The sequence below is a fragment of the Scylla paramamosain genome, chromosome 4 (assembly GCF_035594125.1).
Source record: "Scylla paramamosain isolate STU-SP2022 chromosome 4, ASM3559412v1, whole genome shotgun sequence".
Classification (NCBI taxonomy): domain Eukaryota; kingdom Metazoa; phylum Arthropoda; class Malacostraca; order Decapoda; family Portunidae; genus Scylla; species Scylla paramamosain.
The window spans coordinates 34,797,027-34,824,526 of NC_087154.1; the positions used below are offsets into that span (position 1 = coordinate 34,797,027).

The 27,500-nt window shown below is 43.8% G+C and overlaps 1 long non-coding RNA gene across 2 annotated transcripts in view; it reads left to right on the forward strand.

Moving 5' to 3' along the window:
- LOC135100035 (uncharacterized) overlaps positions 1 to 27,500 on the forward strand; it is a 221,844-nt gene that overhangs the window by 144,574 nt on the left and 49,770 nt on the right. The window contains exon 3 of one of the 2 annotated variants that reach the window (XR_010268489.1): positions 13,125 to 13,152. This is a non-coding gene — a long non-coding RNA (uncharacterized LOC135100035). Of the gene's footprint in view, positions 1 to 3,315; positions 3,478 to 13,124; positions 13,153 to 27,500 lie in introns of those variants that run through there. The other variant, XR_010268490.1, reaches the window with a different exon arrangement.

Sequence of the window (27,500 nt, forward strand, 5' to 3'; positions counted from 1 at the left end):
AGCATTTGAGTCAGCTTCCCTTTTCTGTCATCAAATTAAAACACAGAAATTATGAAACTAAAATATGAAAGGTCTGTCGGTTTGTTTATGAAATAGTTAGAGACATAGGATTACGTTGATAAAGGTATTGGTATTTCTTTTATTTATTTATTTATTTTTTAAGGTTAAAGGTGCAAAGTGCTCAGGCGTATTTATATCCTGACGGCGCAAAACAGCGGAGGAATCTCAGAGACGCCACGCAGCCAGGTGAGTCCGGCACACACGCACACACACATTCCACTGGCCGCGTTAAAGATACCTGAGTGAACGCCGCCTCGAGCCTGCAGGTGACGCCTCAGGAAATGAAACTTACAGGCGTCATTGAACAGTTATGAACGACAACTAACAGCGAGAACTGAGCACTGCCGGCTCTCTCTCTCTCTCTCTCTCTCTCTTCTCCTCTCTCTCTCTCTCTCTCTCTCTCTCTCTCTCTCTCTCTCTCTTTCTTCCGTGCCGCCACAACGACCAGCCAAAAGCCTCATGAATTTGCTATTATGACGAAGCTATTTGCCGGCCAATTAGTGCGTTTTAAAGCCGTACCCTAAACATGTCCGACTCAGTCCCGACTTTTGTTATAACTTAGGCCTCGCACTCCCAAGCCGGCTAAACGTTCTGTGATATATTATACGCTCATACGCTCCTTCCTAAGTGTTCTGTGGCACCTTACGTCGACACATCGGGTGGCGCTCGCTGTTTTGAGTTGCTGTCTCACTCTGTAATAATTCACCTGCTAAAGTTTGTGTATGCGTACAAGCTTACTTTTGAATGTTTGTATGAGAAGGAACCTGTACATTTAGGCTCTCTCTCTCTCTCTCTCTCTCTCTCTCTCTCTCTCTCTCTCTCTCTCTCTCTCTCTCTCTCTCTCTCTCTCTCTCTCTCTCTCTCGACAACACACACGCACCACTAGTCAGCATTAGTGTGGTGGTGATGGTGATGGGGGGTGCTAAATCGGCCACCTGAAGCAGACGACAACGTGGCAGTGGACAAGGAATGTTGACTTTTGCACTGTGACGCCCTCATTAGATCACCGCGAGAGAAGGAAGACAGAAACACAAGTATACACACAGATAAGCGTGAGAACGGAAAGAATGGCAAAGTAACAATACGAAACTAGAGAATAGGTGAAAAATTTGACATGATAGATATATGAAATGGATACATAAATAGATACAGACAGACAGACAGGCAGACAGAAGATTAGACAAAGAAGCAAAGAAATACATATATAAAGTAACAATGAAAAGTGAGGCATAGATGAATAGACAGACAGATAGACGGACAGACAGACAGATGGGTGAAGGAAGAAAGAAAAACAGATTCGGTTTTGTTTTTATAGAAGCCAAGAGTCCATCAGCTCCACGCGATCGCACTGAAATATCAATTTAGTTTACTCGCTGATTTTGTTAAACCCAAGACTGATTTTCTCCGCTGGCCGTGTCGAAACGTCGAAGCCGATGACGAAATGGCAAACTCGACAATTATCGGCACCAAATCGTTCCCTGATTGCGGCGAACTAATGTCAGGGAGAGAGCGAGTGAGAGAAAGAGAAAGAGAGAGAGAGAGAGAAAAAAAAAAAACTACCATAAAAAGAAATAAATGAGAAAGAAAAGGAACTGCGAGGAAAATTAGGAAAATGGTCTTTTGATACATGGCCCATTCGAAGTCGCCAGCTTTTCGGGAGGTGAAGCTAAATTGGCCTCTTTTTTTTCTTTTTTTCTTTTTTTTTCCTTGCCACCTGCGCCAGCCGTGTGCGTAGGTGATTCAGAAGCTGTGTGTGTGTGTGTGTGTGTGTGTGTGTGTGTGTGTGTGTGTGTGTGTGTGTGTGTGTGTAGAGATATAGGAAAGGATGTACATTATCGAGAGAGAGAGAGAGAGAGAGAGAGAGAGAGAGAGAGAGAGAGAGAGAGAGAGAGAGAGAGAGAGAGAGAGAGAGAGAGAGAGAGACCAAAGCTTTGACAGATACGGCCAAATATATTCGAGAAGAACTGACAAATACTGAAACACGCACAGATAAGCAGGTAGATAAACACCTAGCAAATCTACAAGAAAATTAAAAAGGACGTACTATAGATACGAGTACAAGAAAGATAAGCCCGTATCTGCCTGCTTGTAGATGAGCACGTCCACTTACTATCTATGACGCAATCACTGTGTACATTCACTTTGAGCCGTCACGCTGTATCTCTGTTGGCTCCAGTGAAAGTTATTAAAGCTGTCAAGGATGTTTTCGTGATTCAATCTTTAATTTAACAAGAATTTTGCATTGCCCATGTGAATAATATCCATCAGAACGGGACTAATCATCTCTGTGGTCTTTGAAAATAGTCTTAATGAGGAAATAAAGTGTTTAAGAACACTAGCCTGTATCTTTTCTTTTAGATAATACGTGGATTGTCAAAGGGTTACAGATCGCCTCGGAATGCCGCCGTCATGCAAGTATTTTTAGCGAGAGGGGAACAGTTGGAATAAAGTGAAACGTTTGTACAATTGCCGTTTCCATTCCTCCCAAAATCCGTGGGATCTGTGAGAACTTGGCGAGGACACGGAGAAATAGGAAGGTTTGTATGTACGGTTCCGGGAAAATAAAATAGCATTCGATGTATTCAGATTTACTTTTTTTTTATTATTTTACCTCAGACAACGGATGGCAGCTCGCTCGCAAAATAGAAAGGTGCGCAATTTTTCTTTCTTTTTCTTTTTTTTTTTTTTGTATCCTCGACGTCATTTCTATTTTTGTTGTTGCGGTGTTACCTTATTTCCCATGGCGTGCTGCGACGATAGATAATAAACAGAAGAGGAAGAGAGAAGATTTTACTTACATCTACATATATATATGCTATGAATACAAACATTCCCGCATAGATATACACATTCATCTATATATATGTTCATTACTACCTATATATGTGTACACCAATACATACTGAAGTCGGTACAAACACCCATCAAACCATAGACAATACACCACATCTTATACCTGTTCTCATTATCTTATGCGCGGTGCTCACTTCATTAGTAATTTTTCACTCCGAAGATTTGCAAAGCTTAAGCAAATATTTGTAATCTGTATGAACTCAAAAGAAGTCACAGAAGAGATACAGAGGTAGATTGATAGATAGGTAGATAAATAGATAGATTTAAAGAGAGAGAGAGTGTGTGTCTGTGTCTGTGTGTGTGTGTGTGTGTGTGTGTGTGTGTGTGTGTGTGTGTGTGTGTGTGTGTTTCAGTGTACTCGACTTCCACTGACCGCCGGCCCTCCCCTCTCGTCCCCATCAGCGTTAGGGACCAAAAGACGCCTCGCACTCGACCTCCTCGCGACGGCCGTCTTCCACAAGGACCTCTTGACCCAGCTCGACCCCCAGACAGACGCCCTCGCTGGAGTAAACACGGTAAAGTTTGTAGGCTCGTTCTTGTGTGTGTGTGTGTGTGTGTGTGTGTGTGTGTGTGTGTGTAAATGACTGAGTACTCCAAGCCTTCCTTCTTTTTTTTTTTTTTATTACACGTGTACGTTTCATACAAATATGGATAAAATACATAATAGTAATAAAAAAAGGGAAAAAAAATGTGCTACCTAAAAAAAAAAAAAAGTGTACATATTTTCCGCGGTCTATTTTGGCCCAGAACAGCATCACGTGCAACACTGCATGCACGTCGAATAAATATGGTTCCGCTTTGTTTTTACCATTGCAGACTCATTAGCGAGAGTGCACACACGAACACACCCACCCGCCTGAACACACACACACACACACACACACACACACACACACACACACACACACCCACACACACACACACACACACACATACACACACACACATACACACACACACACACATACTTCACACCCCAAACCGTTTATTTAACTTACCAAACTGTATTATTTTTGGAAGCGAGAGTCAGTGCCCTTTAGCAGCAGTCTTCACGAGCAGTGGCAGCTTGTGTGTGTCTGTGTGTGTGTGTGTGTGTGTGTGTGTGTGTGTGTGTGTGTAAGACTGAAGATATGTATGTCTTCCCATGACGGTTTATCAAGCATCCACACCGTACCTAGAAAGAAACGGAAAAACAAAAGAATAATTAGTTACAGCCAATGATCTTGGATTTATCTAAAAATATCAGTAATAATATACACTTAAAATCTCCACATTAATCATCATCCAAGTATTTTAATCATAGCTTTAAAACAAACACGTTCCAATTTACTGGACCTCTTACAGTTAATGAACGAGGAGTGTCTAACTGTGTTATTATATGAAGTCCGGTTTTGGTGTATTTGTGTCGCCCTCTTAAGCCTCGTGGTCCGCCGGTCGGGTGTCCTGCGTCACCACCCGAGTGTCTAGTCGCCTGCCGTGACCCAGACTGACAGTGACCAAAGGCAGGCTGTCATCCTCAGTACTCGAGCGGCTATTATTAAGTTGTGAATCCCTCCCTCGCCAACACCGACTCATCTGTTACTTTTCTTGCTGATTTCAGTCATGCGGCCATTTGTTGTTGCTTTTGTTTTTGTTGTTATTTTTGTTGGTGATGTTCACTCGATTGCCGCGTGTTACTTACAGAGAGAAATCACAGAATAACGTGAGCATTATATTTTTATCAGTCAATTTTTTTTTTTTTTTTTATTAGAATAAATATATTTTGTAGTTAAGGCAAGATGAAGGGAAGAAAAATCACGTATTGAACAAAAACAAATCTTGGTGTGTCTGGTAGTGACAACACGGAAGAGCCTCTCACCCCGACACGAAACATTCCCTTCACTTTTTTTCTTGCTAGACTCTCGAACCAGTTTGGGGACATTCAGATAATAAGATAAGGAGGACATACATTAGTGTTTACTGACTTTTACCAGAAGGCTAGTATCACAGACCTCCCAAGGAATACCGTACCCAGTTCTGCTCCGAGATAACCTTGATAAACTATCCATAAGTAATAAGAATAGCCGAATATTTTTTCTTACATGATTCCTGGACGTGAAAGAAAAGAACAGTACACCAGCCACTAACTTTCCGTTGATGGAATTTTTAATAAAAGCAACAATAAAGCTTTAATAATCGGCTTGGCAGCTAATTGCTTTTCCGAAAACATCTCATAAATTTGTCAATGTTTGAAAAGGTCTTTGCCCATTCTTCGTTTAAAGCTGAAGTAGTAGTGATTGCTGAGCTAGAGCGAAAACATGACGTCTGTTTAACCAGCCGCCACCTGATTGCCACACAAAGGAGTCTCGAAATCAAAGGGCGTCACCATAATGAGTTTGTCATGAGGTTCTTTCCGCGTCACGCCGGTGTTGACCCTGAGGCGGCCAGCAGAACTGGTGCCGCACGCGTGGTTCGTCAAAGGAACCAATATTGTTTGATGGGAGACACAGATTTGCACTTCTCACCAAAAAATGTTGTTTGAGGCTTGAGGAAATTAATTAATAAGCCATTAATGTGTGCCAATCAAATACCTATATAGAGATAAAGTATATCACAGTAATAATATCAGTAGGTTACCACATCCTAGTGAGTAAAAAACAATCTACGTGAACACTACACATGAAGCGGTGCTTTATTATCAGCCTGTGTAATGTGAAGTAAGATAAATTCGCCCGCAATGCAGAGGGCACTACGGTGTTAGTGATGGCGCAGGTGAGTTGTGTCGATGGTCCAAGCAGTGCCGGGGGCGCCTGTTGGTTGTCTCCCCATAGCGTCAAGGCCACCCGCCGCTACTCTCGCCGCCCTCAAATATCACCACCAACACTCGAGCCTCACTGGGACCGTTCTCGTGGTCTTTAGTTACTGTCATCGTATCCTTCGAGCCTTGACATATCCCCATTCCTTTCAGCAACATTATTCTTCCGGATTTAGTGAATTTGAGCTGTTTTTTTTTTCCTTTAATGTATTCAACGTTTATTTTCTGAAGAGATAATAATACTTAAACCAGCACAATTGTCACTTATATCTAAATAAGAGATATTCACAAATATATATTTTTTCTTATTATCTGCTACAATTACCCGATATTCACAAATATATATTTTTTTTTCTTCTTATCTGCTACAATTACCCGTAAGTGTGTGGCAACTGTAATTCAGTTTTTATGGGTGAGAAAAATCTGATCTGACACATTATAGAGTTTCTGAGCTTTTTTCCCCGCCCTTTAAGTAGTTTTGACTACTACATTATTTTATGTGCCAATTACGTGTAAGGAGTAGAGTAAGGTGTGGCAGAAGTGTCAGGAGCGTGGACGTGAGACCCTGGTGACAGGTAAGGGGAGAGAGGCGCGGAATTGGGGAGTGGGGTGTTTAGGAAGGGAGGCTAGAAGGGGGAGGAGGAGGAGGAGGAGGAGGAGGAGGAGGAGAGGGGGTAAGAGGAGTGAGATCACTTTAGTATGAGTCATTCCACCTCAACACTTGCACCACGTTTTCGTTTCAGGCGCACATGTGATATATCCTCTTATGTGTGCCCCCGAGAATGCTTAGATATAAAGATAGATTTATTTGGCCAGTCGTTTTTGACTTCTCACCTTGCCATTGCCGCAGTGTTAATGCTTTCACCGCGGCATGCAACAGTACACAACACCAGAAACAGTACACAGAACCTTTACACGCACCTACAAGAAAGAAAAGGGGTTTAGAAGAATAGGTTTTGTTATATCTAGTAAATATTTGTAATACTGGGATATGATTGTTGAACGAAAAGAAATGTGTCACAGTAATTTGCGAGTTTGCTAACGTGTGTCCTGTGGCAGTGAAAACGTTCATATTAGATCCGTTATCACTATCGTCATTGCCATCATCATCATCATCATCATCATCATCATCATCATCATCATCATCATCCATTACGTATGGATTTAAGAAAACTGTATGTACTCGTATTGACTAACTATATCAAACGTCACTGGATGCATCTGTGTACTGTATATTCATTCACCGACATTGTTTCCCACAGATAACGGACGTTCTCTGTTGACACCATACTTACCTACGCCAAGACATGATAGGCATTGCGACCGCCGTCATTCGTCCTTATATCTGATACACGCTGCTTCAGTTTCACGCGCCATTATTCTCCTCGAGACGGCGATTATTTTGTTAGGCGCCACGCTCATTTGTCAATAACACGGACTTAACTGTGCTGCAAGAAATAAAAGTTCGTATCCGGTCAGCTGAACTTAGGCACGCACGCCATACGTCACTGGTGCTTGGCTCGGGAGACAAAGCTAACAGGAAAATCACCAAGGAAAACAATGATCGTTTCAAAAGTGCGTTCTGTTATCCCCACGCTTAGCTCGTCGCGCCTCCAGCGCAGGCCTGGCGCTTTGTTTAGCGGGGCTGATGGCTGTGTGGAGTAATGGAGAACAGGAAGTAGCAGGGCCTGAAGGTAGCTAAGGTAAGGGGAGGAGGCGCGTGTACTGTAATAACTACTACTACTACTACTACTACTACTACCACTACACTACTACTACTACTACTACTACTACAAATAATACCTCCTCCTCCTCCTTCCCCTCCTCCTTTCCCCCCTCCTCCTCCTCCATCTTGCGGCACAACACGTGTCCTTAAGTACTGTCGTTCCATCGCCTCGCCATTCCGTTCCAAGTACAGCTTTGTGTTTTGACTGTTCGAATTTGTTTACACATTCCTGTACCGATTGTGTTCTCTTGTGTAGAGTGTGTCTCTCTTTTGTGTATACACTTTAATAGCAGAAGTAATGGTGGATGGGGCGGTGGTGGTGGTGGTGGTGGTAATAGTGGTAGTAGTAATAGTAGTAGTGGTGGTAGTAGTAGTAGTAGTAATAGTAGTAGTAGTAGTAGTAGTAGTAGTAGTAGTAATAGTAGTAGTAGTTGTCGTTGTTGTTGTTGTTGTTGTTGGTAGTGGTAGTGGTGGTGGTGTTATAATTGGCTGTGGATGTGGTGGTGATAGCGGTAGTGGTTTGATAACATTTAATCTCTTCCCTGAAAACATTTAATGGTATTATCTAATTTAATAAAAGTTTGTCACAAGTTGGTTGGAAAAGAGTCGATCGGCGCCAGATGGTGTTCCTCCCCCTCCGTGCTGCAAGTGTATGTATGGTGCTAAACTCGCCTTTAATCGGCCGGCCACGTCCTGGAGACGGTAAAGAACTCATCAGATATAAGTTTTCTCAGAGTTGGAACGGAACGTGGTACCCCTTCGAGCCCTAATGCGCCTCCCTCGTCATCCTGTGGAGACGACGCAGGATCCCGTCCTTTTCTCGCGGCAGGGAAGAAAGGTTACTCCTTCCCTTTCGCTTCCACTTCCTTTGGTCTGCAGCCGCGGAAAGTTGGCCTGTTGGTTGACTATTTACTGAACTAAACAAGATAACGACATCCGTGTTTGTATGTTATTATTTTTCTTCAGAGTCGCGATAGTAGAGACTCTCACGCAATATTTGGCTGGACTGCATCACGCCGAGTCGGAGTGAATGTTTGCATGCCTTGATGAAGTAACATCGCGAGCTACAAGCAGGACACGACGCCAAGTTCATAATGGCTGGCTTGCCTCGGGCATTGCGCGTCCCCAGCTCAAACTACACGGAGCTTCGATCCTGTTGTTTACATCAGACGACATCGACACGCAAAGCGCCCCGACCTCTGACCCTCCCTCCGCCCTGCACAAGTCCTCGACCCCATCCCGACCCACCTCCACCCGTCTCCTCATGCCTTGTACACACCAAGGTCTTCGTACACACTGCCCACTGAAGACAAGTATGAACATCACGTAGAGGTTAATTTGTCCATCTTCTTCCTACGACTTTATTACAGAGAGACCATCGGAGTTGTCTCAAGAGCAACGAGTAGCATAAGAACCCATTCATTATCAGTGTTATGTTCTCGGTAATCCCTCAGCAGAGAGCACCCTAATGGCTGTCACATGTGTATGAGGACGAGACGCGCGGCACGACCTGACCTTCTTTGAACGATCAGCTTTCGTGCACTTTAATATTATTATTATTATTATCATCGATGACGATAGTAGTAGTAGTAGTAGTAGTAGTAGTAGTAGTAGTAGTAGTAGTAGTAGTAGTAGTAGTAGCAGTAGTAGTAGTAGTAGTAGTGGTGGTGATGCTGGCAGTGATGGCGTTGACAGTAATATAAGCAGAAGTAGCTACTGTTCTTCCTTTTTTTATTACAAGTGCCGTTGTTACAGTTCCAACATTTGGGTTCCTGCCTTTCTTTTTTTTTTTTTTACTTTTAAAGTAAATTTTTAAGACGCCTAGTTTTCGAAAATTGTCTGGATTCATTTAGGTCTTTTAGTTTAGGAAGCTTAAATGTCAGTGTGTGAGTCCCTGTGCTAATAAGGTCATCATTTATCATTTACTAGATTGGATGGCACCTTCATATGAGTGTTTTGTCCCCATTAAGAGAGAGAGAGAGAGAGAGAGAGAGAGAGAGAGAGAGAGAGAGAGAGAGAGAGAGAGAGAGAGGGAGGCAGACAACATCTACTAAAAAATAATAATTCACGTGAGCTGCCTCTCTCTCTCTCTCTCTCTCTCTCTCTCTCTCTCTCTCTCTCTCTCTCTCTCTCTCTCTCTCTCTCTGGATCCAAGACATTTTCAACGCGGCGTGTTGTTTCCTGCCATTGTAGCCACGGCCACGCCCCCGTCCATTGTATACGCTCTGAAGAATGACGTGGAATGAAAAGGGACAACGATGATATGCAAGGATTGCTTCATTCTTACTATTCGTAAATGTGGGTTGGTCCCTCCTGGAGCACGGAGACGAGGAGGAGGAGGAGAAGGAGGAGGAGGAGGAGGAGGAGGAGGAGGAGGAGGAGGAGGAGGCGAACGGGATGGAGAAGATGGAAGAAGAGCAGGAGAAAGTCGATGATGAAAGTGGAGATGAGAAGAAATAATCAGAGAATGGAAAAATAAATGAGGAGCGAAGAAGTTTTGCTTCATGTGTGTGTGTGTGTGTGTGTGTGTGTGTGTGTGTGTGTGTGTGTGTGTGTGTGTGTGTGTGTGTGTGTGTGTGTGTGTGTGTGTGTGTGTTGAGGCCAAAGTGTCATTTTCCTTTTTTGTGTGTTTTGCTTAATTATGTCACAGTCGGAAGCATTACCTGAGCTCAGTTAGCTTAGTAGCACACCTCTTCGTCTGCTCATAACTGCTGTCCTAAGAGAGAGAGAGAGAGAGAGAGAGAGAGAGAGATTGTGTGACAGCAAATTCTTATGTGTCCTAGTCCCATCTCTCTCTCTCTCTCTCTCTCTCTCTCTCTCTCTCTCTCTCTCTCTCTCTCTCTCTCTCTCTCTCTCTCTCTCTCTCTCTCTCTCTCTCTCTCTCTCACACACACACACACACACACACACACACACACACACACACACACACACACACACACACACACACACACACACACACACACACACACACACACACACACACGTCTCATACCTCATCAAATTGTGTGTGTGTGTGTGTGTGTGTGTGTGTGTGTGTGTGTGTGTGTGTGTGTGTGTGTGTGTGTGTGTGTGTGTGTGTGTGTGTGTGATGGACAATCTACTCATGGGGACTATAAAAGGGAAGCCGTTGGGTAGTTCCTGTCGCCGCCGGAAGTTTAGCCCTTAGTGAGGGTCATCCTTACTTCCCCCTCCCCTTGCACACACACACACACACACACACACACACACACACACACACACACACACACACACACACACACACACCTGCTTTCATCCTCCTATTGCTTTTCTCCTGTCCTAATAATAGATTCCTCAGCTTTATTTGTCCGTGTTAAAGTGTCTCTCTCTCTCTCTCTCTCTCTCTCTCTCTCTCTCTCTCTCTCTCTCTCTCTCTCTCTCTCTCTCTCTCTCTCTCTCTCTCTCTCTCTCTCTCTCTCACACACACACACACACACACACACACACACACACACACACACACACACACACACACACACACACACACACACACACACACACACACACACACACACACGAGACCTAAATACGGAGGTGAAAGCAAAGTCTCGCTATGCAGCCTCTCTCTGCCTCCTCTGTTGTGTCGTCGTCTAGGTGTCAGGCGACTCCGACACACCTGATCTGCCCTGCCAAGTCCAGCTGACCTACCTACCTCGTGCCGCTCCTCAGGATATGCCTCACCTGTCCTCTAAGTGTCCTCAACCTGTCCCTGTGCACGCCTCTTTCCTCACAAAGTAAATCACGCGAGGCTTTTGTTTTGTCTCAGTCGTCTTATTTATATTCTTATTCTTCTCATGTTTTCATTTGCTTCACATGCTTCATCAAAATGCTCGTGGTGTTCTCACTGTTTGCTTCTATCTATTTGTTATCACTTTATAGGATCCTGCGTCGTTCATCTTCGTGTATATATACATATTCGTTTATCGGTTTATCTGTTTGTCTCCTTCATTCCTGAAGTGCCGGCAACGTTGTGTGGCCCGCCGACCCTCAGCCCCGCACCTCTCAGCCTGTCCCTCGGCGCGACTTCTCCAGATTAGGAGTGGGGAGACGTCTTCCCCAGAACCTGTTTTGTTTACGCGGCGTAATGGGAGCCTCTCGCGCCGGCCCCCTTAGCCAGCCAGCCACAGCCATGCCGGGAATACGAGTACCAGTGGCCACAATGACTCCCTTTTATAGGTAGCGTGGGTGCAGCATGGGTACGGGAGCACATTGTATGGGTCGCTGCGGCACACAACAGATCCTTGACACGCACCAGGTACAAGCTGAACACGTCAGGAGCAACACCGACACTTCAACACGAATCCTGGTGGAAACCTGATGATTGAAGTAACTTATTTGTGGCCTCAGGTTCACAGTCGAATTCTGTTGCAGTATTTAAGGCCGAAGGCGCATCGACCAGGGGATTGTTGAGTCTCGTTAAAAAATACCTCAGCCGCTGGGGGCCTGAGGGCATCGTGAGGACCAGACTGACCAGCGTCAAGGGCCACACGGGCGGTTTTTAGGGTTAGAGAGGGTGGTCTCTAGTTTTAAAGGGAAGAGAAGAGGAAGAGAAGGAAGTAAACGCTCGCGCTCACACACACACACACACACACACACACACACACACACACACACACACACACACACACACACACACACACACAGAGAGAGAGAGAGAGAGAGAGAGAGAGAGACGGGCAGACTTCTTAGGTATCCTGAGATCAAGAGGAATGGACCTGGACCTTATGATTGACCGACTCCGATAAGAAACCCCTCTGCCAGCCTCCAGGTTGCCCCGCCCCCGCCCCCCACTCCCCGGCCTCCTCTCCCTTTCATTTTGCCGTGACCATTATTATTATTATTATTATTATTATTATGCTTTTTTTCAACGTCACATCATATTTATTTTAACCCTTTCTTCTGTTTCCCCTTTCCTCCTACTCAGTTTCATCAAGTTGTTATCTTCCCCAATCCCTAATTTCACACCTCTCATGTTCCTTTTCGTGCAATATTCCTTCTCAGTTCAGCGTGCCTAATTTCTCCTTCGCTAGACATTCATTCACCTGTTCTGACCAAATAGAGGCGGAACACGACCCACCTTGATGTATACCTGCGTGAGAGACGCATGCTACCCACAGTAAAGCGCTTGATGGACAGCCACACACAATGAAACTTTACGGCTATGTACAGTACTTATTACAGACAACCTGAGGGGCAGCACTAAACGATCCACCAACACACTACACATCTATGAACAAAGTCGTGGGTGGGACATGGTGCACACACATAAGTATAGGAACAAAAGCACCTTTTGGGTGGGACTGCAAGTATATCTTCAGTCACTGAGACCTCTCATAGTCCTTCTGTACCCAACACTAACCCTCCTTCAGAATTATCGACAAAAGCAACATCGTAAATACTTATACGTAGTGTGATTCATACCGTACCCTAGATATTTTTAGTACGAAGTTAACTAATTGATTATTCTCTCTCTCTCTCTCTCTCTCTCTCTCTCTCTCTCTCTCTCTCTCTCTCTCTCTCTCTCTCTCTCTCTCTCTCTCTCTCTCTCTGGCTGTATCGAAGAGGAAGACGAGCTTGAGATGAATAGCACTGAGTATTAACGAGATATTTGTAGTGTTTATCTATAATTTACTTGTTTGTGTTACCTAAGTGTGCGTGTATTTGTTCCAGAATGCAGCGACGTGGTGCCGGTGGGATTGTGAGTATGAAGTCTTGCAAAAAACCTGAGAGAAAAGATATTTGAACCGAGAGTTGTGCTTTGTGTTATAATTCTCTCTCTCTCTCTCTCTCTCTCTCTCTCTCTCTCTCTCTCTCTCTCTCTCTCTCTCTCTCTCTCTCCCATGGGCCACGCGGAGGACCAACCAGGATTTTCGTATGTTATTTATCAGCCGCGCCGCATTAATGGTTGAGTCTATAATGCCGCGCGCTGACTAAAAGGCTCGAAATTTGGCTCATTAAATAATCTGTTGGCTAATCGCGTGACTGTAATCCATGACTCAACCAGGCCCCCTTGCGCCTCTCTCTCCTCCTCCTCCTCCTCCTCCTCCTCCTTTCATATTCTCCGCACCTCTCTTCCTGTCCACCTTTCCCTCTCTCACCCCTCTCGCTCTCCTTGTTGCCTTTCCTCCTCTCTTCTCTCCCTCTACAGGAAGTTTAGCGGCGTGGAGAGAAGGGGAAAAGGGAGGAGGGAAAGTTGACAGCAGATAAAAAAAGTGATGTAATTTATGAAGGAAAATGCGTGCAAGCGGCCGCCACTTAATTGCGAGCGCATGTTATCGTAGCTAGGTAATAGTCATCATCTCTTCGTCTTCATCACTATCACTCATCATTTTACTGTCACCTTCACTACTTAGTGTTTTTTTACTGTCAACTTCCATTACTTAGTGTTTTTTTTTTTTTTTTTTTTTTTGTGTTACTGTCTTTCCATTACTCTTTTTTTTCCCCCTTTTCCGGTGAGGCTTTTTTCATGTCACTATGCTCCCATCACCATCACCATCACCATCACCATCACCACCATTACAGCTACCATGACCCTGCTAACTGCATCACACACACACACACACACACACACACACACACACACACACACACACACACACACACACACACACACACACACACACACACACACACACACAGACTAAAGCCACTTCATCCCTCTAACACCACCACCACCACCACCATCATAAACCCCCACACCTCCCGTCACCTTAGCTCCCTCCAGGAATGCCAGTTTGCCCTCCGTTCCTCCTTCCCTCCTCGGATCCTTCACTCCCCCAAACACGTCCCTCCTTCACCTGCATGCTACCCACCTCCCTCTCTTCCCTCACCCACTAAGATACAGAAGTACAGGCACACAAGTCTAGCCTCGGGAGAACCTGCGACCAGCGAGGTGGACAGATAAGCTTGGGTTCGTTTTATAATCAGGTGGTGGTGGTGGTGGTGAAGACCGGTCCAAGGAAGGGGGCGGGAGCGGTGTAACTCAGCCGGACAAACGGACAAGTCGAAATATCCAGTATCTCCCCGAGACTAAAATTAAGAAGCAAAACAGGTAGAGAGAGAGAGAGAGAGAGAGAGAGAGAGAGAGAGAGAGAGAGAGAGAATGTTTAGCACCTGGTGTGTTCCTAGATAACATAAAAAAAAATGCCTTCGACACACACACACACACACACACACACACACACACACACACACACACACACACACACACACACACACACACACACACACACATAGAAGCAAACAATACTGCAGCTTCCCCGTCCACCCTGACCCGCCGCACCCCCTACCGCCCAACAGACCCAGCCAGGAGTGCATCCAGCCGCAGGTGTTATTTTCAGGGGCAAGAGGAAACAAGTGTTGCGTACGGAGGCAAGTGTTTTTTTACAAAGGTGGACAGGTGTGGTTGCTGCAGGTAGATAAAAGCAGTTTGGGGATAAGAGAAGTTGTTGGTAGCGGAAGGGTAGGGACGGAGATGGTAGCAGTCGCAGTAGTATGTAGCAGTAGTAGCATTAAGGATGGGAGGGAGTGGCAGAACTGAGTGGGAGAGGAGCGAAGAGGAGGAGATGAAGAGAGGAATGAAGTAGGAAGCAAGAAATGTAGATAAAGATGGAAGAAGAAGAAGAACAACAACAACAGGGAGAAAGAAGAGGCCCTACAAAGAAACAGAGGCAACGAAGAATGAGGAAGAGATGAAGGTTCAGAAGGAAGAGACTGACGAAGGGAAGTAGGTGGGGAGAAACATAGAGAAGGAAGAAAGAGGGAAGGGAGAAGAGGCATAATAATGAGACAGGGATAACGAAGGAAGGAGAGCAGAGCTGGGAGATGTGGTAAGAAAAAATAAAAAAACGCAAGGTAAGGCAGCTAGCCAGGAGGTAGAGGAACGGAAGGGAAGGAATAGGTCGGATTCTACGCAGCTCAGAAAAAAAGAACAGCAAGGAACGAAGAGCAGGTGGAGATAGAGGGACGGTAGGGGAGGAACGGGACGAATTTCTGCGCAGTTAAATCTATACAGTTTGAGGAGACGCCACCGCCTGTACCAGTAGAACCTTGACCATTTTTTGCACACCGAACGTAGTTGACATTTCCACCAAGAAGAATAAAAAGTCGAGTCGAGCTTTGATATCTGTTAGCATAGTACGAAATAACAGGTCAGTATGAGTAGCTTCCTCATGAAAAGGGAAAAAGATCGATAAAGGGACGCGACCCACACAAGACATACAAGAGAAACTCACTTCCAAAGGGAGAGAGAGAGAGAGAGAGAGAGAGAGAGAGAGAGAGAGAGAGAGAGAGAGAGAGAGAGAGAGAGAGAGAGATGAGAAAAGAAAAAGTGAATAATAATAATAATAAAAAGAGATAACCTTGCAAGGGATACGTAAGAAAAGAAACACGAAGATAAATCGGTAAAAAACAAAGAAAAAAACAGAAAATATAAAAAAAATACCCGACATTCAGATATAAAAGAAGCTATGATAGGGCAGACAAGGATAAATAATGGGATAAGTGAAGAGGGAGAGGAGGAGAAGAGAGAATAAATGCAGAAGTGGGAGCGAGTGAATAGAAAGGAAATTAGTGGGATGAGGAAAGAATGAGGGAGCGAGATGGAAGGGAGGCCGTGAATAGTGCTTAGGGAAAGAGGAAAGGGGATCAAACGGGGCAGGGAGGGGAGCGTCGCGAGAGGGAAAAAGGAGAAATCACGGAAAAAATGAGAGAGAGAGAGAGAGAGAGAGAGAGAGAGAGAGAGAGAGAGAGAGAGAGAGAGAGAGAGAGAGAGAACCGCAGCATCACTTGATCGCGGAGATGAAATTTGAGTCCCCAAGCTGCCGGACGTTCCTCTGTTGACACTCTGCCTGGAGGAGGAGAAGGAGGAGAAGGAGGAAGAGGAGACCAGGACTTCAAGCCTATACGTCGTTCCTGTCTCTCTCTCTCTTCCTTCTTCCCCTCAACCCTCTCTTAACTTTCTTTCTCGCGGTTAATCGTAATTCCCTTTCTCCCTTTCCTGGTACGTCGCCCCCCGCTCTCTCTCTCTCTCTCTCTCTCTCTCTCTCTCTCTCTCTCTCTCTCTCTCTCTCTCTCTCTCTCTCTCTCTCTCTCTCTCTCTCAAGGGACGCAGCGAGACTAAGGCTGCGCGGGTTGGTATACACGGTAAGGGTTTGCGCAGCGTGTCTCCCACAAGCCTCTCTCCATCGCCTGTACGCATACATGAAGTAATACAGGTTTGGGAGACGTGCCTACCATACCACAAGGCAGATTTGCAATTACCAAGAGGGAACTTCGTGTGTTAAAGAAATTGTTCTCTTCTCTCTTCTAAAATCTTTTATCTCTCTCCTTCTCGTTACTTCCTGTCCATCTTGCTTTCACCCACTCCTAGTATCTCCTCCTCCTCCTCCTCCTGCTCCTCCTCCTCCTCCTCTTTCACAACCTGTTCGTCTCCCTCTTGATCCTCCTCCTCCCCCTCCCCTTCATTACCTCTTATTTCCTCTCCTTATACACTTCTCTCCTCGTATTCCTTCTTCAGCAAGTGTCAAATCATGGCTACCTATCTTCACAGTTCCTCAGCTAGTAATAGTACTAGTAGTAGTAGTAGTAGTAGTAGTAGTAGTAGTAGTAGTAGTAGTAGTAGTAGTAGTAGTAGTAGTAGAAGCAGCAGTAGTAGTAGTATAACAATAGTATCATATTTATCTTGCTTAAATTCGATATAGGATAATGTGCAGATGTGTCCCTCCACTGCTGTATCAAATCCTTCTGTATTCGCACACACACACACACACACACACACACACACACACACACACACACACACACACACACACACAAGAGGGCACTGAGGCATCCACTTAAGTGTCTTGTCGGCAGATAAGACGAGGCTTATCCTTGTGCCTTGGCCAGCGAGTCCAACTGAGGTCTTGGAGGGAAAGGAGGAATGGAGGGAGAGAAGGTAAGGAGGTATGGAGGAACAGAGCGATATGTAAAGTACTAGTAATTAAAAGAGTAAATTAAAATGGTTGAAATATATACGAAAATAAAGCAAAAACGGGAAGAAAACAAGAAGCAAGAAAGAAAAGAGAAAATATATCGAAGTTGTATATATACGAAATGAGAGAGAGAGAGAGAGAGAGAGAGAGAGAGAGAGAGAGAGAGAGAGAGAGAGAGAGAGAGAGAGAGAGAGAGAGAGAGGATCTGGGTAAAATAGAAAAGAAGGGAGAAAGGGAGAGGAGGAAGATAGCAGAGACGAAAAAGGAGGTCGAGAGGGAGTAGGAATGCATTAAATAAATGGCACAGGGAGGGGCTGTAAAAGAAGAAGAGAACGATAAAATAAAAAAAATAATAGATTAATAAATAACGTAACATAAATAAGAAAAAAATCGAAAGACATTAGAAATAACATGAACCATAGCCAAAAAAAAGACATACATTCAAACAAAAGAAACACAAAATAAATATAGAAAAATGAAAAAAAGAAAAGCAAAAAAATGTATACAAAATGTGAATGATAGACGAAAACATAAGAAACGAGGAAAAGAAAGAGAGAGACGAATTTCTTCCCAGTACCCGCATTGTAGACCCAGTAATAAAAACTCGTGGGAGGAATGGGTAGAGGAGGAGGAGGAGGAGGAGGTGGTGGTGGTGGTAGCAGTAGTAGCAGTGACAAGCAGTAAAGCAAGAGATGAATGACAAGGAAGAGGTGGAAGAAAAATGATTGATAAACAGACAAATAAATATAGTTTTATTATGAATTATTGTAGAACCAGTCGCAGTAACTCTTAAAAATGTATCAGCAGAACGAGAGAGAGAGAGAGAGAGAGAGAGAGAGAGAGAGAGAGAGAGAGAGAGAGAGAGAGAGAGAGAGAGAACACGCACGCTTGAAGAGAAAATGAAAGTGGTTGCCAAGAATAATTAATAAACTTTTGGGCGTCAGATCTGAACATTGCACAACAAGTTTTATTCGAGTAACAATGATGGTAATTCGCATCTCGATCACTGGAGAATTTTTATATTTTTCGATAACATGAAGGCAACGTTAGGTAAGAGAGAGAGAGAGAGAGAGAGAGAGAGAGAGAGAGAGAGAGAGAGAGAGAGAGAGAGAGAGAGAGAGAGAGAGAGAGAGAGAGAGAGAGTAAATATTAAGCCAAGGAAGACTGAAGGCGACCTGTAAATACAAACAAGGGAGGGAAGCGAAAACACACACACACACACACACACACACACACACACACACACACACACACACACACACACACACACGAATCTCCTGCATGTTCAGTGTTGCCGCCAAGGGAGGTTCGGACCTAAGTGTTGCATGGTGTGGCAACACTACGTCTCTTGAATCATTATTCGGGAACACTTGCCAGCTCCGTAATCACCACCACCACCACCACCACCACAGTAACAACAACAACAACAACAACAACAACAACAACAATAACAGCTGCAGCAACACGAACAATTATGGCAACAAAAACAACAACAACAACAACAACAACAAGACATTACCACCAGCCCACCACCATCGCAAGAACAATCAAAGCAACAGGAGATAAAGAAGACCAAACAAAAGGCAGGATGAAATAATTGGTGACACAGAAACAAACAACAACAACAACAACAACAACAACAACAACAACAATAATAATAATAATAATAATAATAATAATAATAATAATAATAATAATAATACAATCAAGACGTCACAGATACCACGGGTTGTCACGTGACCTGCCGAGGTTGCTACGTTATGTTATCTGAGATGGCCTTCCCCTTCCCCCTCCTGCCCCTCCTCGCCGCTTCCCTTCCTCGTCTCTCCCTCTCTCCGCTCTCTGCCTCCTCCCTTCCCCACCAACACGCCCCCAACCCCTTCAAGCCAGTCAGCCAGCCAGTTGACACGAGTTGCCGGTTAGTCACTCGAGGCCGCAGGTACACACACACACACACACATGAGGTAGAGAACGTCAACGTGTTGCTCTTCTGTTTTTGGTGAACGCGACTGACTACCGCGACCTCAGACACGACAGCTCTCAGGTCTCGTCTAGTACAGTACAGCAGCACCAGCAGCAGCAACAGAAATAGTTATAGTGATGGTAGTGGTGGTACTGAGGGGGCATCAGTAGTAATGGTAATGTAGTTGTAGTAGTAGTAGTAGTAGTAGTAATAGTAGTTGTTGTTGTTGTTGTTGTTGTTGTTGTAGTAGTAGGTACTGCTCTTATTGTCAATTTTAAAACCCCAAGAAAGATTTAATTCTGCGCACTTTTCTTTAATGTATGGTTACATTAGTTTACCATACTTGCAAACCATTTGGAGAATATCTTTAACACTGTTGTTCCAGAATATCTTTAACACTGTTGTTCCAGCTTATTCATCAATAATTGTCATAACTTCATGTATGGGACGAAAAATAATGCCTTAGGACCAAGCCATACAAGTAAATAGACCGTTCGGTGGCTTTCTTCGACTTCAGTTTCGGATATATCATGTATTTTCCCCTCTCTTTTGAAGTAACTCGATCCTTTAGTAATGTGACGGAAAGAAGAGGAAGGATGAAGAGAGGAAGAGAGAAGGAAGGGAATCAGATCCCATAAGTGGGATTGGAGAGAGAAGAAATCCAGTAGACGAAGGGGGAAAAGTCGCTGTTAGAAGTCACACACATCAAGTTGCCAAGAAAAATAAAGGGAGAGAATAAATTGTACACTCCAGCCTCAAATTGCGCTAAGTTTCCACATTTCGTATTCCTCTCGCGAGCTCAAACCTGAAGATTAAGATGGCGGGACTTGCCCACCAGTTTTGCGATAAATCAAGAGGCCGCCAGACTCCCGGCACCAGATAGCTCACACCACCGCCGAGGCGAGGCGTCGCCACCCTGCAGGCCTCAGGCTTAAGCCATCGCCGCCACATTTAGTATTACTGATAAAGAATGTTTCCTCTTTTCGCTACATTATTCGCCTGTGAGTTCCCATTGTAATGAGTTAACAGCTGCTTGTGTATGTGTGTGTGTGTGTGAAATGAGAGAACTCGTAAAGTACAGGGAACCCCTGAAGCAGCACCACTTCCTCCTGCTGCCACCCACGCGATTTAGGTTACGTGCTCTCCAAGAAGGTGTAAATTTATATATATATATATATATATATATATATATATATATATATATATATATATATATATATATATATATATATATATATATGAGAAAGCTGGTAAACTTACAGCATAGCTTGAGTAATTTTAAATTTTGTAGTGTTTTACAAAAAGTGAAGCACAGAACTCTGTAGTGTTGACTCCACAATCACTTTGACAATCTTACATGTGAGTGTTGCGGCCCCACCGTGTCCCTTGTGACCCGCACCCTCTCCCTTCAAAGTCTCACCCCAATCCCCGACCCCCTCTCCTTCCTTCCCGCGATCTAATTCCCGCCGAGCCTCTCGCAGGCAGGAGCCACACACCTGCCGCTGCTAAATAACGGAAAGTCACTTGTTTTCATCAAAGTCTTCCTAGAGGCCGCGATAGGGTAAGGATCTGACGAACACTGATTGCTACCTATAGTTTAAAGACCTTACATATTAGTGATTGTGTCAAGATAGTGTCCACTATTATGCTCTATAATTCATTTACATCAATAACTGCATAAAATCATATAATGATTAGTTTTATTTTACTGAAGTGTTACACACTTTTTTTTTTTAATGCTTCCAGATTTTCCTGCTTCTGGACATCCTTACTGTATTGCCTATAATGAGCCTAACTTTGGTAGTCTCTGGAAGGTATGAAAAAAAATATAATAATCGGATACAGAGACTGCATTCTCTGGCCTGCGCTCAGACGTCATCATAATCAAATATTAAGAAGCAAATCATCTCCGGTGAAGTCTTTCTCCGTCACATTGGTGTCGCAAGTGAACAGAAATTTTTTGCCGTTCATTCTTCATACACCTGGAATGAAGACAAAAAGCCTCGTCACTCAGCCACTCGCTCACCTTGGACCTCTTGTGTGTGTGTGTGTGTGTGTGTGTGTGTGTGTGTGTGTGTGTGTGTGTGTGTGTGTGTGGTGGGTCGTTCACGATATCGGATGTGAAGTAAGAATACCAATTCAACCTGTTTAATTAGTTCGCACTGAGAGAGAGAGAGAGAGAGAGAGAGAGAGAGAGAGAGAGAGAGAGAGAGAGAGAGAGAGAGAGAGAGAGTGTCATGTCAGGTACACACCCTACAGCAAAGGACGTTGATATCTGTAAGTGTCAAAAGTTATCTGCTGGTGTAAATGAAAAGAGCAAATTTAATATCGTCGAACGCGCTAGAGCGTAATAATAATAATAATAAAATCAATAATAATAATAATAATAATAATAATAATAATAACAATAATAATAATGATGTAATACAAAGATCATCCAGATTCTCAATGTGTGTGTGTGTGTGTGTGTGTGTGGGCTGAGAGTGGGTGTGGTGTGAGGGCGTTCCGGAGCGTGGGCGTGGGCGTAATTGGGTCATACGAGAAGATGCAAAAAATTATTAAAAAATAAAAAAAACGGTCGAGAAGTCATGATGAAGCGCTTCTCTGTGTGGGAAAACATGTGGCTGTCTCCTCCTCCTCCTCCTCTTCCTCCTCCTCCTCCTCCTCCTCCTCCTCCTCCTCCTCCTCCTCCTCCTCCTCCTCTTTTGTTGTTTCCCGAGCTAGTTTTTCTAAGGCATCTCGGAGGACAATGAGCGGAAGAGAATGCGTTAAAAAGGCACTGGTGAGAAACTCAATCCTTGGTTCTTGTTTATTCCTCTCGTAATTTGTAAAGCATCAATTTGCGGCATCATCACAACACACCCCAGGAAATTCAGTACGAAGTGTTATAATTATAATCTTGATCCTCACTTTTATCATTCCCGTAATTGTTCTTTGTTGACGAAGCGAGACTTTGAACACAGAATGCTCTTAAATGACAGAGAAAAGATAAAAAAAAAACGAGAGTAAGATGGAAAGAGACAGAATGACGTTCTAAGGCAGTGAGCAGTGAGAATGAAAAATTGCCCTACGATAAGGAAGGATATGTTTTACCACAAAGGACAAAATAGAATAAATCATATTAATATTTGGTTGGATAGAAATAAGAATTGCCTCTCCCGTTATCGTGACCCATCTTTTCATTCCTGTGCTCTCGTGTAGTAGTGAAGTAGGGCGAGGAGGAGGAGGAGGAGGAGGAGGAGGAGGAGGAGGAGGAGGAGGAGGAGGAGGAGAGTGGAGGACAACGTAATGAATAAGTGGGGAACAGTAAATGAACGGGTGAGCGCGTTGTTACTCTGGACACAATCAGGTCCCTTGCTCTCCCCCTCACTCCCTCCGTTATGGCCGAGGGCAAAATTGGTGCTTGATCCCCAGTTTGAAGAGAGTGTCAGGCCTCCACAGTGGTGCTCCTGCCGGACCCGCGGTATGTTGCAGTGTGCTGCCGAGGGCCTGGCACCGGTGAGGGAGGTAGTGGGCCTGGTAGCAGCGGTGGTAGCGATGATGAATGCGATGGTAGTGGTGGTGGTGGTAGTAGCAGTGGTGATGAATGTGGTGGTGGTGGCTTCGGTGGTGGCTGTGGTAGTGGTGGTAGTGGTGGGATGAATTGTGAAGTGAATGAGGGTTGGTGTGCAATTAACGGCACACGTGAGTTATGCCCCGTGAGTTGTGAGTGTGGGGGCGTACTGCACCCTTTGTACTTGGCCAGCGGTGGGACTTTTCAAAATATATTTTGTGCCACAAAAATTATATATATATATATATATATATATATATATATATATATATATATATATATATATATATATATATATATATATATATATATATATATATATATATATATATATATATATATATATATATATATATATATATATATATATATATATATATATATATATATATATATATATATATATATACACAGTTTTACTTAGAATTACCTGATCGTGATTTATGAAACTATAAAAGAGAAAATTTGCTACCCACTTTATTTATGGTGTGTGTGTGTGTGTGTGTGTGTGTGTGTGTGTGTGTGTGTGTGTCTGTGTGTGTGTTATACACTTACAGCAACATCATACCCTCAACATTTCTGCATATCAATATAGCATTTTACATCACTTCTTAAATGACAAGAAACCATAACACTTTTTTTTTTCCTTTATTATGAAAATAATTGAGGTATAGTGGCCTCATTAATGTACTGAGCCTTTTTCGATCTCGGCCAGACCAGCTTGTCCGCTGGCGACGAAGGCAAGGGAAACCAGATGGCTTACGGGGAGCAACAAGACAATGGGGAAGAGAAGAGAAATGAGAAGGAAAGGAAAGGTAACGAACAAGCACTAGATGATACAATGTGTTGGTTGGCATTCAAAAACCAGAATGTCCTTCACCAGAGGTCGATGCACCTTGGTGTGTATAAATATCTTCTGTCTGAGGTATTATGTACACGCACGCTTTACTCCACTTATGGGCTATTTAGCGACTGGGCGCGCACTCACACACACACACACACACACACACACACACACACACACACACACACACACACACACACACACACACACACACACACAGCGCCAGTGAAGCGATGGGTTAATTTAATTTGTATTTTCCATCAATAACAATTTGAAAGAATAAGAGGCAATTACGGGCTTGAGAAGGTAAAAATTCTCTCTCTCTCTCTCTCTCTCTCTCTCTCTCTCTCTCTCTCTCTCTCTCTCTCTCTCTCTCTCTCTCTCTCTCTCTCTCTCTCTCTCTCTCTCTCTCCCCACCTTTCATTTCCTGATCATTATTTGCCTCCTCTATCCTTCCTTCTTTTCATCCATCCCTCGTCCCCTTCCGTCATCCAATTTCACTGTTTTCGTCCACGGAGCAATTAACTTCACTTCCACTCACAGCTTTCCTCTCCTTTTTTTCTTCCTCTTCCTTCTCCTCTTCCTCTTCCCGCTCCCTCATTTGTGCCTCTTCGTACCCACCCCTCGCTCATCTTCGTAGTTTTTCTTTCTGCTACTTCTCAATCACCTGAACTTCCACTCTTGAACAGTAAGGAAGTTTTGTGCATCAGTACCTTTTCTATACGCAGCTGTGTTTTGTGTGCATGTAGGTGGTTACGTTAGGTTAGGTTAGGTTGGTTTGTCACAGGTGAGGGTGTACTGTACTGTGGTTTCCTAAATGACGGTAATTAGATGTGGTTTCACCTGGTTCATGTTACGGGAGGTATTTTCTGAAACCCACACCCTTTAGTTTCTCAGTGGATCTTACGTGCGTGGCGGTGGGTTTTATTTATTAATCAGTGTTTGTTTCTCTCTCTCTCTCTCTCTCTCTCTCTCTCTCTCTCTCTCTCTCTCTCTCTCTCTCTCTCTCTCTCTCTCTCTCTCTCTCTCTCTTGTACTGAGTTCTGTTTATTCTCTTTTCTTTAAACGTACATCCTCATTTCGCGTTTGTCTTATCTGTCTATTTATTTATTTATTCACTGTTTTTAACGGTATCTGTTTATTCATCTATTTATTCATAGTGTCTGTGCGTAGGTATGATTATTCATTTATTCATTTTTGTATCTATTTATTAATTTGCTTAATCATTTTGACTGTGTGTATGTGTGATGTGTTTCTTGTTTTGCCTCTTCACTGTTTGGGTCATGGCAACATCTTCAGGGTTCAAGACTGTGTGTCTCCTGTCTTCGGTTACAAACTTAATGAAGGAAATAATCTAAGTAATGACTTGTTTGCATCCGTGTGTGTGTATGTGTGTGTGTGTGTGTGTGTGTGTGTGTGTGTGTGTGTGTGTGTGTGTGTGTGTGTGTGTGTGTGTGTGTGTGTGTGTGTGTTAAGATCAGGTTCTGCTTTTTTTTCTGTTTGATTCCACAGCGAAAGAACATACACTGATGTATCGGTTCTCTCTCTCTCTCTCTCTCTCTCTCTCTCTCTCTCTCTCTCTCTCTCTCTCTCTCTCTCTCTCTCTCTCTCTCTCTCTCTCTCCTGTGTTTTCCTTTCAGTGTTTGTCGGTTTTCCTTATAAGCGTATATGAGGAAAATTTCTACAGTATAAATATATGTATCATACTAGTACAATACTGTTTTGTTGTTGTATGGTGGCGACTAGAAGAACACACACTGATCTGCTTCGTTACCCCCGCCTGCACCACCACCAGTGTAATTCTGTGTGTAGACAATGTCCGTAAAATGTGGATCAACAAACTTTCCTTTGTATTCTTACCACATCCAGTGTCACATTGTCAGTAAATCTTTCAAAAGGGAGAGGTCGTGTTGCAGTGAATTTTTTTCGTCCCCTTTTTTCTTTTTCTCTTTTTTTTTTTTTTTTTTCTCCTGCCTCATCCTTCCTCTCTCCAGGCGCTTGTCGGTGGCGGAGACCCTGACGCAAGTTTTATAATCAGATCTGAAATTCATGACGGCGGTCGCTACAAACCCCAGGATCATCTTGTCCATATTCTTAATCCGTGGCGGGCTCAGAAGTTTTCTCATTTGGGGAGTTTTGGAGACGAGTGTTTAGGTGGAATATGAGGTAATTTAGACACGGCAGAAGACCTTACCTACCTTCCCCCACCCCAGCCCCCGTCCATCCCTTCCTCCTTCTCATCCCTCCCCGTTATCCCTCCTCCCCATTCCAGACCATGTCCACGGCCAGCCCCGGTGTCATAAGATATTTAAATACACACAGTTGACATTATTCTCGTCGCACATGTTTTGTCTGGCGGAGAGGTCGATACTCAGCCAATCTGGGCAGCAGTGTGTGTGTGGTGGGGTAGGGGTGGGGGAGGATGGGGACGCGCGTCTAAAGCCACAATAAAAAAACAAATGTGGAATCTTATTATCTTTTTAATATACTATTTAGCTCCACGTCTCTCTCTCTCTCTCTCTCTCTCTCTCTCTCTCTCTCTCTCTCTCTCTCTCTCTCTCTCTCTCTCTCTCTCTCTCTCTCTCTCTCTCTCTCTCTCTCTCGACTATATATTTGACCAAACTGATTTAAACATTACTCACGAACATCAGTATTGGTGACTTTAGTGAGGAGTTTGGCGTACGTAGTGGTTCCAGCTACACGTACATATCCAGGTTTGAGGTCTTGTTGGGCGGACTAGTTAACGTGCCTTTCCGCATAGCAAACCAATAAATAGCACTACAACTGTGTCACCGGTAGAAAATACACACGCAGACAAAGAAGGAATGTAAAAAAATCACTACTGACGACCGGACGTAACACCTGTCTCTTCCGGTCCCACTTCCGCTGCCGAGCTCTCACCTGCAATATCTACGGTGAGGCTGAGCGTGAGGCTGAGTGTGAGGGAATGTGAGGGAGCGTGAGGGAGGAGAGGACGTTTTTTTTTTTTTTTTTGTGTGTGTGAAAAGGAAGAGTAAAGTGACACGAATGTTGAAAAAATATGTGGAAAATATTAATGAAAAGATACAAATAATTTTAAAAACTGAAAAGGAAAAGTAGTTTTACAAGTTAATGTTTGAAAGAAAACTATTACTACTACTACTACTACTACTACTACTTCTACTACTACTACTACTACTAAAAAAAATAGAGGAAATATAATAATAATAATAAAAGTAAGAAAAATCGCTTTCCTGGACAGATTCAACGGAAAAAAATATAATAATAATAATAATATTAATAATAATAACAATAAGAATAACAATAACAATAATAAGACCAACTACCTAGAGAGAGTGACCGGGGCCCCCCAAAAAAACGTACAACAGACGTGGCAACGGAGGCGAATGTCTATATATTGGCTGGCAGGGCAGGATCGAGGGTGTAGGATGTCGAGGGGTGAAAATTTTTATGGGTGGGGTGAAGGTATAGAGTGACGGGAGAAGGGGAAGTGAGGGATGAAGGGTGAGGCTGTTGCAAGAGACGGGGAGAGTGATATGTGAATGGTGAGGATAAACAAATAGATGATGAGGGAGAGCGGCAGGCGTGAAGAGGGCGACGGGAGGAGGGACTGACTGTAATGCCATGAGGAAATATGGCACTTGAGGGAGGCGCTGATGTGGAAGGAAAATAACCAGAAAAGGAAGAAAAAAATGTCCAAATAGAAAATTAG